Below are 11,629 nucleotides of genomic sequence, written 5' to 3'. Positions count from 1 at the left end.
CTTTTACCTCTTTCCCCCTCGCCTCTTTTCCCAGGATTCCCTTTTTACCATGAAATCTCTCTTCCCCTGCTTTTCCCTCACCTGTCTCTTTTCACTGGTTTCCCTCTTTTCCATGAAGTCTCTCTTTCCCTTCTTTTCCCTCGCCTGCCTCTTCTCCTTGCTTTTCCTCTTTTCCATGAACTCTTCCTTTCCCTTCTTTTCCCGCTCCTGCCTCTTTTCCCTGCCTTCCCTCTTCTGCATTCACTCTCTCTTTTACCTCTTTCCCCGTCGCCTGTCCCTTTTCCCTGGTTTCCCTCGTTTCCATGAACTCTCCCTTCCACTCTTTTTCCTCGCCTGCCTCTTTTCCCTGGTTTCCCTCTACTGCATTAATTCTCTCTTTTACCTCTTTCCCCCTCGACTGTCTCTGCACTGGTTTCCCCCTTTTCAATTAACACTCTCTTTCCAATAGACTCTGTCTTGTCCCTGCTTTTCGCCTTTGCCCTCGCATGACTCTTTCCACAGTGTTTCCATGAGCTGTCTCTTTTCCATCATTTCTCATCGCCTGTCTTTTTTCCTTGATTTCCCTTTTTTCCATGAACTCTCTCTTCCCCTGCTTTTCCCTCGCCTGTCTCTCTTCCCTGGTTTTCCTCTATGCACTTGCGTGTGTGTTTCCCCTCTTTTCATCGTTTGTCTCTTTTATCTCTTTTCGCCTCGCCTGTCTCTTTTCTCTTCCTTCTCTCTTCTGCATTGACTCTCTCTTTTACCTCTTTCCCCCTCGCCTGTCTCTTTACCTTAGATTCCCTTTTTACCATGAACTCTCTCTGCCCCTGGTTGTCCCTCGCCTGCCTCTTTCCCCTGGTTTCCCTCTTCTCCATGAACTCTTCCTTTCCCTTCTTTTCCCTCGCCTGCCTCTTTTCCCTGCCTTCCCTCTTCTGCATTAACTCTCTCTTTTACCTCTTTCCCCCTCGCCTATCCCTTTTCCCTGGTTTCCCTTTTTTCCATTCACTCTCTCTTCCCATTCTTTTCCCTTGCCTGCCTCTTTTCCCTGGTTTCCCTCTTTTCCATGAACTCTCCCTTCCACTCTTTTTCCTCGCCTGCCTCTTTTCCCTGGTTTCCCTCTACTGCATTAATTCTCTCTTTTACCTCTTTCCCCCTCGACTGTCTCTTTTCCCTGGTTTCCCCCTTGTCAATGAACACTCTCTTTCCCTTCGACTCTCTCTTGTCCCTGATTTTCGCCTTTGCCCTCGCATGACTCTTTCCCCAGTTTTTCCGTGAACTGTCTCTTCTCCATCGTTTCTCATCGCCTATTTTCCCTGCTTTCCCTTTTTTCCATAAATTCTCTCTTTCCCCTCTTTTTCCTCGCCTCTTTTCACTGGTTTCCCTTTTTTCCATGAACCCTCTCTTTCCCCTCTTTTTCCTCGCCTGTCTCTTTTCACTGGTTTCCCTCTTTTCCATGAAGTCTCGCTTTCCCATATTTTCGGTCGCGAGTCTCTTTTACTCGGTTCCCCGCTTTTTCCATGAACTCTCTCTTTCCCTTCTTTTCCCTCGCGTGTCACTTTTCCCTGGTTTTCCTCTATGCCCTCGCCTGTCTCTTTCCCCTCTTTTCATCGTTTGACTCTTTTATCTCTATTCGCCTCGCCTGTCTCTCTTATCATCTTTACCTCTTCTGCATTAACTCTCTCTTTTACCTCTTTCCCCCTCGCCTCTTTTCCCAGGATTCCCTTTTTACCATGAAATCTCTCTTCCCCTGCTTTTCCCTCACCTGTCTCTTTTCACTGGTTTCCCTCTTTTCCATGAACTCTTCCTTTCCCTTCTTTTCCCGCTCCTGCCTCTTTTCCCTGCCTTCCCTCTTCTGCATTCACTCTCTCTTTTACCTCTTTCCCCGTCGCCTGTCCCTTTTCCCTGGTTTCCCTCGTTTCCATGAACTCTCCCTTCCACTCTTTTTCCTCGCCTGCCTCTTTTCCCTGGTTTCCCTCTACTGCATTAATTCTCTCTTTTACCTCTTTCCCCCTCGACTGTCTCTTTTCCCTGGTTTCCCCCTTTTCAATTAACACTCTCTTTCCAATAGACTCTCTCTTGTCCCTGCTTTTCGCCTTTGCCCTCGCATGACTCTTTCCACAGTGTTTCCATGAGCTGTCTCTTTTCCATCATTTCTCATCGCCTGTCTTTTTTCCTTGATTTCCCTTTTTTCCATGAACTCTCTCTTCCCCTGCTTTTCCCTCGCCTGTCTCTCTTCCCTGGTTTTCCTCTATGCACTTGCGTGTGTGTTTCCCCTCTTTTCATCGTTTGTCTCTTTTATCTCTTTTCGCCTCGCCTGTCTCTTTTCTCTTCCTTCTCTCTTCTGCATTGACTCTCTCTTTTACCTCTTTCCCCCTCGCCTGTCTCTTTACCTCAGATTCCCTTTTTACCATGAACTCTCTCTGCCCCTGGTTGTCCCTCGCCTGCCTCTTTCCCCTGGTTTCCCTCTTCTCCATGAACTCTCCCTTCCACTCTTTTTCCTCGCCTGCCTCTTTTCCCTGGTTTCCCTCTACTGCATTAATTCTCTCTTTTACCTCTTTCCCCCTCGCCTATCCCTTTTCCCTGGTTTCCCTTTTTTCCATTCACTCTCTCTTCCCATTCTTTTCCCTTGCCTATCTCTTTTCCCTGGTTTCCCTCTTTTCCATGAACTCTCCCTTCCACTCTTTTTCCTCGCCTGCCTCTTTTCCCTGGTTTCCCTCTACTGCATTAATTCTCTCTTTTACCTCTTTCCCCCTCGACTGTCTCTTTTCCCTGGTTTCCCCCTTGTCAATGAACACTCTCTTTCCCTTCGACTCTCTCTTGTCCCTGATTTTCGCCTTTGCCCTCGCATGACTCTTTCCCCAGTTTTTCCGTGAACTGTCTCTTCTCCATCGTTTCTCATCGCCTATTTTCCCTGCTTTCCCTTTTTTCCATAAATTCTCTCTTTCCCCTCTTTTTCCTCGCCTCTTTTCACTGGTTTCCCTTTTTTCCATGAACCCTCTCTTTCCCCTCTTTTTCCTCGCCTGTCTCTTTTCACTGGTTTCCCTCTTTTCCATGAAGTCTCGCTTTCCCATATTTTCGGTCGCGAGTCTCTTTTCCTCGGTTCCCCGCTTTTTCCATGAACTCTCTCTTTCCCTTCTTTTCCCTCGCGTGTTTCTTTTCCCTTCTTTTCCCTCGCATGTCACTTTTCCCTGGTTTTCCTCTATGCCCTCGCCTGTCTCTTTCCCCTCTTTTCATCGTTTGACTCTTTTATCTCTATTCGCCTCGCCTGTCTCTCTTATCATCTTTACCTCTTCTGCATTAACTCTCTCTTTTACCTCTTTCCCCCTCGCCTCTTTTCCCAGGATTCCCTTTTTACCATGAAATCTCTCTTCCCCTGCTTTTCCCTCACCTGTCTCTTTTCACTGGTTTCCCTCTTTTCCATGAAGTCTCTCTTTCCCTTCTTTTCCCTCGCCTGCCTCTTCTCCTTGCTTTTCCTCTTTTCCATGAACTCTTCCTTTCCCTTCTTTTCCCGCTCCTGCCTCTTTTCCCTGCCTTCCCTCTTCTGCATTCACTCTCTCTTTTACCTCTTTCCCCGTCGCCTGTCCCTTTTCCCTGGTTTCCCTCGTTTCCATGAACTCTCCCTTCCACTCTTTTTCCTCGCCTGCCTCTTTTCCCTGGTTTCCCTCTACTGCATTAATTCTCTCTTTTACCTCTTTCCCCCTCGACTGTCTCTTTTCCCTGGTTTCCCCCTTTTCAATTAACACTCTCTTTCCAATCGACTCTGTCTTGTCCCTGCTTTTCGCCTTTGCCCTCGCATGACTCTTTCCACAGTGTTTCCATGAGCTGTCTCTTTTCCATCATTTCTCATCGCCTGTCTTTTTTCCTTGATTTCCCTTTTTTCCATGAACTCTCTCTTCCCCTGCTTTTCCCTCGCCTGTCTCTCTTCCCTGGTTTTCCTCTATGCACTTGCGTGTGTGTTTCCCCTCTTTTCATCGTTTGTCTCTTTTATCTCTTTTCGCCTCGCCTGTCTCTCTTCTCTTCCTTCTCTCTTCTGCATTGACTCTCTCTTTTACCTCTTTCCCCCTCGCCTGTCTCTTTACCTTAGATTCCCTTTTTACCATGAACTCTCTCTGCCCCTGGTTGTCCCTCGCCTGCCTCTTTCCCCTGGTTTCCCTCTTCTCCATGAACTCTTCCTTTCCCTTCTTTTCCCTCTACTGCCTCTTTTCCCTGCCTTCCCTCTTCTGCATTAACTCTCTCTTTTACCTCTTTCCCCCTCGCCTATCCCTTTTCCCTGGTTTCCCTTTTTTCCATTCACTCTCTCTTCCCATTCTTTTCCCTTGCCTATCTCTTTTCCCTGGTTTCCCTCTTTTCCATGAACTCTCCCTTCCACTCTTTTTCCTCGCCTGCCTCTTTTCCCTGGTTTCCCTCTACTGCATTAATTCTCTCTTTTACCTCTTTCCCCCTCGACTGTCTCTTTTCCCTGGTTTCCCCCTTTTCAATTAACACTCTCTTTCCAATCGACTCTCTCTTGTCCCTGCTTTTCGCCTTTGCCCTCGCATGACTCTTTCCCCAGTTTTTCCGTGAACTGTCTCTTCTCCATCGTTTCTCATCGCCTATTTTCCCTGCTTTCCCTTTTTTCCATAAATTCTCTCTTTCCCCTCTTTTTCCTCGCCTCTTTTCACTGGTTTCCCTTTTTTCCATGAACTCTCTCTTTCCCCTCTTTTTCCTCGCCTGTCTCTTTTCACTGGTTTCCCTCTTTTCCATGAAGTCTCGCTTTCCCATATTTTCGGTCGCGAGTCTCTTTTCCTCGGTTCCCCGCTTTTTCCATGAACTCTCTCTTTCCCTTCTTTTCCCTCGCGTGTTTCTTTTCCCTTCTTTTCCCTCGCATGTCACTTTTCCCTGGTTTTCCTCTATGCCCTCGCCTGTCTCTTTCCCCTCTTTTCATCGTTTGACTCTTTTATCTCTATTCGCCTCGCCTGTCTCTCTTATCATCTTTACCTCTTCTGCATTAACTCTCTCTTTTACCTCTTTCCCCCTCGCCTCTTTTCCCAGGATTCCCTTTTTACCATGAAATCTCTCTTCCCCTGCTTTTCCCTCACCTGTCTCTTTTCACTGGTTTCCCTCTTTTCCATGAAGTCTCTCTTTCCCTTCTTTTCCCTCGCCTGCCTCTTCTCCTTGCTTTTCCTCTTTTCCATGAACTCTTCCTTTCCCTTATTTTCCCGCTCCTGCCTCTTTTCCCTGCCTTCCCTCTTCTGCATTCACTCTCTCTTTTACCTCTTTCCCCCTCGCCTCTTTTCCCAGGATTCCCTTTTTACCATGAAATCTCTCTTCCCCTGCTTTTCCCTCACCTGTCTCTTTTCACTGGTTTCCCTCTTTTCCATAAAGTCTCTCTTTCCCTTCTTTTCCCTCGCCTGCCTCTTCTCCTTGCTTTTCCTCTTTTCCATGAACTCTTCCTTTCCCTTCTTTTCCCGCTCCTGCCTCTTTTCCCTGCCTTCCCTCTTCTGCATTCACTCTCTCTTTTACCTCTTTCCCCGTCGCCTGTCCCTTTTCCCTGGTTTCCCTCGTTTCCATGAACTCTCCCTTCCACTCTTTTTCCTCGCCTGCCTCTTTTCCCTGGTTTCCCTCTACTGCATTAATTCTCTCTTTTACCTCTTTCCCCCTCGACTGTCTCTTTTCCCTGGTTTCCCCCTTTTCAATTAACACTCTCTTTCCAATCGACTCTCTCTTGTCCCTGCTTTTCGCCTTTGCCCTCGCATGACTCTTTCCCCAGTTTTTCCGTGAACTGTCTCTTCTCCATCGTTTCTCATCGCCTATTTTCCCTGCTTTCCCTTTTTTCCATAAATTCTCTCTTTCCCCTCTTTTTCCTCGCCTCTTTTCACTGGTTTCCCTTTTTTCCATGAACTCTCTCTTTCCCCTCTTTTTCCTCGCCTGTCTCTTTTCACTGGTTTCCCTCTTTTCCATGAAGTCTCGCTTTCCCATATTTTCGGTCGCGAGTCTCTTTTCCTCGGTTCCCCGCTTTTTCCATGAACTCTCTCTTTCCCTTCTTTTCCCTCGCGTGTTTCTTTTCCCTTCTTTTCCCTCGCATGTCACTTTTCCCTGGTTTTCCTCTATGCCCTCGCCTGTCTCTTTCCCCTCTTTTCATCGTTTGACTCTTTTATCTCTATTCGCCTCGCCTGTCTCTCTTATCATCTTTACCTCTTCTGCATTAACTCTCTCTTTTACCTCTTTCCCCCTCGCCTCTTTTCCCAGGATTCCCTTTTTACCATGAAATCTCTCTTCCCCTGCTTTTCCCTCACCTGTCTCTTTTCACTGGTTTCCCTCTTTTCCATGAAGTCTCTCTTTCCCTTCTTTTCCCTCGCCTGCCTCTTCTCCTTGCTTTTCCTCTTTTCCATGAACTCTTCCTTTCCCTTCTTTTCCCGCTCCTGCCTCTTTTCCCTGCCTTCCCTCTTCTGCATTCACTCTCTCTTTTACCTCTTTCCCCCTCGCCTCTTTTCCCAGGATTCCCTTTTTACCATGAAATCTCTCTTCCCCTGCTTTTCCCTCACCTGTCTCTTTTCACTGGTTTCCCTCTTTTCCATAAAGTCTCTCTTTCCCTTCTTTTCCCTCGCCTGCCTCTTCTCCTTGCTTTTCCTCTTTTCCATGAACTCTTCCTTTCCCTTCTTTTCCCGCTCCTGCCTCTTTTCCCTGCCTTCCCTCTTCTGCATTCACTCTCTCTTTTACCTCTTTCCCCGTCGCCTGTCCCTTTTCCCTGGTTTCCCTCGTTTCCATGAACTCTCCCTTCCACTCTTTTTCCTCGCCTGCCTCTTTTCCCTGGTTTCCCTCTACTGCATTAATTCTCTCTTTTACCTCTTTCCCCCTCGACTGTCTCTTTTCCCTGGTTTCCCCCTTTTCAATTAACACTCTCTTTCCTATCGACTCTCTCTTGTCCCTAATTTTCGCCTTTGCCCTCGCATGACTCTTTCCCCAGTTTTTCCGTGAACTGTCTCTTCTCCATCGTTTCTCATCGCCTATTTTCCCTGCTTTCCCTTTTTTCCATAAATTCTCTCTTTCCCCTCTTTTTCCTCGCCTCTTTTCACTGGTTTCCCTTTTTTCCATGAACCCTCTCTTTCCCCTCTTTTTCCTCGCCTGTCTCTTTTCACTGGTTTCCCTCTTTTCCATGAAGTCTCGCTTTCCCATATTTTCGGTCGCGAGTCTCTTTTCCTCGGTTCCCCGCTTTTTCCATGAACTCTCTCTTTCCCTTCTTTTCCCTCGCGTGTTTCTTTTCCCTTCTTTTCCCTCGCATGTCACTTTTCCCTGGTTTTCCTCTATGCCCTCGCCTGTCTCTTTCCCCTCTTTTCATCGTTTGACTCTTTTATCTCTATTCGCCTCGCCTGTCTCTCTTATCATCTTTACCTCTTCTGCATTAACTCTCTCTTTTACCTCTTTCCCCCTCGCCTCTTTTCCCAGGATTCCCTTTTTACCATGAAATCTCTCTTCCCCTGCTTTTCCCTCACCTGTCTCTTTTCACTGGTTTCCCTCTTTTCCATGAAGTCTCTCTTTCCCTTCTTTTCCCTCGCCTGCCTCTTCTCCTTGCTTTTCCTCTTTTCCATGAACTCTTCCTTTCCCTTCTTTTCCCGCTCCTGCCTCTTTTCCCTGCCTTCCCTCTTCTGCATTCACTCTCTCTTTTACCTCTTTCCCCGTCGCCTGTCCCTTTTCCCTGGTTTCCCTCGTTTCCATGAACTCTCCCTTCCACTCTTTTTCCTCGCCTGCCTCTTTTCCCTGGTTTCCCTCTACTGCATTAATTCTCTCTTTTACCTCTTTCCCCCTCGACTGTCTCTGCACTGGTTTCCCCCTTTTCAATTAACACTCTCTTTCCAATAGACTCTGTCTTGTCCCTGCTTTTCGCCTTTGCCCTCGCATGACTCTTTCCACAGTGTTTCCATGAGCTGTCTCTTTTCCATCATTTCTCATCGCCTGTCTTTTTTCCTTGATTTCCCTTTTTTCCATGAACTCTCTCTTCCCCTGCTTTTCCCTCGCCTGTCTCTCTTCCCTGGTTTTCCTCTATGCACTTGCATGTGTGTTTCCCCTCTTTTCATCGTTTGTCTCTTTTATCTCTTTTCGCCTCACCTGTCTCTTTTCTCTTCCTTCTCTCTTCTGCATTGACTCTCTCTTTTACCTCTTTCCCCCTCGCCTGTCCCTTTACCTTAGATTCCCTTTTTACCATGAACTCTCTCTGCCCCTGGTTGTCCCTCGCCTGCCTCTTTCCCCTGGTTTCCCTCTTCTCCATGAACTCTTCCTTTCCCTTCTTTTCCCGCTCCTGCCTCTTTTCCCTGCCTTCCCTCTTCTGCATTCACTCTCTCTTTTACCTCTTTCCCCGTCGCCTGTCCCTTTTCCCTGGTTTCCCTTTTTTCCATTCACTCTCTCTTCCCATTTTTTTCCCTTGCCTATCTCTTTTCCCTGGTTTCCCTCTTTTCCATGAACTCTCCCTTCCACTCTTTTTCCTCGCCTGCCTCTTTTCCCTGGTTTCCCTCTACTGCATTAATTCTCTCTTTTACCTCTTTCCCCCTCGACTGTCTCTTTTCCCTGGTTTCCCCCTTTTCAATTAACACTCTCTTTCCAATCGACTCTCTCTTGTCCCTGCTTTTCGCCTTTGCCCTCGCATGACTCTTTCCCCAGTTTTTCCGTGAACTGTCTCTTCTCCATCGTTTCTCATCGCCTATTTTCCCTGCTTTCCCTTTTTTCCATAAATTCTCTCTTTCCCCTCTTTTTCCTCGCCTCTTTTCACTGGTTTCCCTTTTTTCCATGAACTCTCTCTTTCCCCTCTTTTTCCTCGCCTGTCTCTTTTCACTGGTTTCCCTCTTTTCCATGAAGTCTCGCTTTCCCATATTTTCGGTCGCGAGTCTCTTTTCCTCGGTTCCCCGCTTTTTCCATGAACTCTCTCTTCCCCTGCTTTTCCCTCGCCTGTCTCTCTTCCCTGGTTTTCCTCTATGCACTTGCATGTGTGTTTCCCCTCTTTTCATCGTTTGTCTCTTTTATCTCTTTTCGCCTCGCCTGTCTCTTTTCTCTTCCTTCTCTCTTCTGCATTGACTCTCTCTTTTACCTCTTTCCCCCTCGCCTGTCTCTTTACCTTAGATTCCCTTTTTACCATGAACTCTCTCTGCCCCTGGTTGTCCCTCGCCTGCCTCTTTCCCCTGGTTTCCCTCTTCTCCATGAACTCTTCCTTTCCCTTCTTTTCCCTCTACTGCCTCTTTTCCCTGCCTTCCCTCTTCTGCATTAACTCTCTCTTTTACCTCTTTCCCCCTCGCCTATCCCTTTTCCCTGGTTCCCTTTTTTCCATTAACTCTCTCTTCCCATTTTTTTCCCTTGCCTATCTCTTTTCCCTGGTTTCCCTCTTTTCCATGAACTCTCCCTTCCACTCTTTTTCCTCGCCTGCCTCTTTTCCCTGGTTTCCCTCTACTGCATTAATTCTCTCTTTTACCTCTTTCCCCCTCGACTGTCTCTTTTCCCTGGTTTCCCCCTTTTCAATTAACACTCTCTTTCCAATCGACTCTGTCTTGTCCCTAATTTTCGCCTTTGCCCTCGCATGACTCTTTCCCCAGTTTTTCCGTGAACTGTCTCTTCTCCATCGTTTCTCATCGCCTATTTTCCCTGCTTTCCCTTTTTTCCATAAATTCTCTCTTTCCCCTCTTTTTCCTCGCCTGTCTCTTTTCACTGGTTTCCCTCTTTTCCATGAAGTCTCGCTTTCCCATATTTTCGGTCGCGAGTCTCTTTTCCTCGGTTCCCCGCTTTTTCCATGAACTCTCTCTTTCCCTTCTTTTCCCTCGCGTGTTTCTTTTCCCTTCTTTTCCCTCGCATGTCACTTTTCCCTGGTTTTCCTCTATGCCCTCGCCTGTCTCTTTCCCCTCTTTTCATCGTTTGACTCTTTTATCTCTATTCGCCTCGCCTGTCTCTCTTATCATCTTTACCTCTTCTGCATTAACTCTCTCTTTTACCTCTTTCCCCCTCGCCTCTTTTCCCAGGATTCCCTTTTTACCATGAAATCTCTCTTCCCCTGCTTTTCCCTCACCTGTCTCTTTTCACTGGTTTCCCTCTTTTCCATGAAGTCTCTCTTTCCCTTCTTTTCCCTCGCCTGCCTCTTCTCCTTGCTTTTCCTCTTTTCCATGAACTCTTCCTTTCCCTTCTTTTCCCGCTCCTGCCTCTTTTCCCTGCCTTCCCTCTTCTGCATTCACTCTCTCTTTTACCTCTTGCCCCGTCGCCTGTCCCTTTTCCCTGGTTTCCCTCGTTTCCATGAACTCTCCCTTCCACTCTTTTTCCTCGCCTGCCTCTTTTCCCTGGTTTCCCTCTTCTGCATTAATTCTCTCTTTTACCTCTTTCCCCCTCGACTGTCTCTTTTCCCTGGTTTCCCCCTTGTCAATGAACACTCTCTTTCCAATCGACTCTCTCTTGTCCCTGATTTTCGCCTTTGCCCTCGCATGACTCTTTCCCCAGTTTTTCCGTGAGCTGTCTCTTTTCCATCATTTCTCATCGCCTGTCTTTTTTCCTTGATTTCCCTTTTTTCCATGAACTCTCTCTTCCCCTGCTTTTCCCTCGCCTGTCTCTCTTCCCTGGTTTTCCTCTGTGCACTTGCATGTGTGTTTCCCCTCTTTTCATCGTTTGTCTCTTTTATCTCTTTTCGCCTCGCCTGTCTCTTTTCTCTTCCTTCTCTCTTCTGCATTGACTCTCTCTTTTACCTCTTTCCCCCTCGCCTGTCTCTTTACCTTAGATTCCCTTTTTACCATGAACTCTCTCTGCCCCTGGTTGTCCCTCGCCTGCCTCTTTCCCCTGGTTTCCCTCTTCTCCATGAACTCTCCCTTCCACTCTTTTTCCTCGCCTGCCTCTTTTCCCTGCCTTCCCTCTTCTGCATTAACTCTCTCTTTTACCTCTTTCCCCCTCGCCTATCCCTTTTCCCTGGTTTCCCTTTTTTCCATTAACTCTCTCTTCCCATTCTTTTCCCTTGCCTATCTCTTTTCCCTGGTTTCCCTCTTTTCCATGAACTCTCCCTTCCACTCTTTTTCCTCGCCTGCCTCTTTTCCCTGGTTTCCCTCTACTGCATTAATTCTCTCTTTTACCTCTTTCCCCCTCGACTGTCTCTTTTCCCTGGTTTCCCCCTTTTCAATTAACACTCTCTTTCCAATCGACTCTCTCTTGTCCCTGCTTTTCGCCTTTGCCCTCGCATGACTCTTTCCCCAGTTTTTCCGTGAACTGTCTCTTCTCCATCGTTTCTCATCGCCTATTTTCCCTGCTTTCCCTTTTTTCATAAATTCTCTCTTTCCCCTCTTTTTCCTCGCCTCTTTTCACTGGTTTCCCTTTTTTCCATGAACTCTCTCTTTCCCCTCTTTTTCCTCGCCTGTCTCTTTTCACTGGTTTCCCTCTTTTCCATGAAGTCTCGCTTTCCCATATTTTCGGTCGCGAGTCTCTTTTCCTCGGTTCCCCGCTTTTTCCATGAACTCTCTCTTTCCCTTCTTTTCCCTCGCGTGTTTCTTTTCCCTCGCGTGTTTCTTTTCCCTTCTTTTCCCTCGCATGTCACTTTTCCCTGGTTTTCCTCTGTGCCCTCGCCTGTCTCTTTCCCCTCTTTTCATCGTTTGACTCTTTTATCTCTATTCGCCTCGCCTGTCTCTCTTATCATCTTTACCTCTTCTGCATTAACTCTCTC

Source organism: Harpia harpyja, chromosome W, assembly GCF_026419915.1.
Source record: "Harpia harpyja isolate bHarHar1 chromosome W, bHarHar1 primary haplotype, whole genome shotgun sequence".
Classification (NCBI taxonomy): domain Eukaryota; kingdom Metazoa; phylum Chordata; class Aves; order Accipitriformes; family Accipitridae; genus Harpia; species Harpia harpyja.
Note: the sequence above shows the minus strand (reverse complement) of the source record.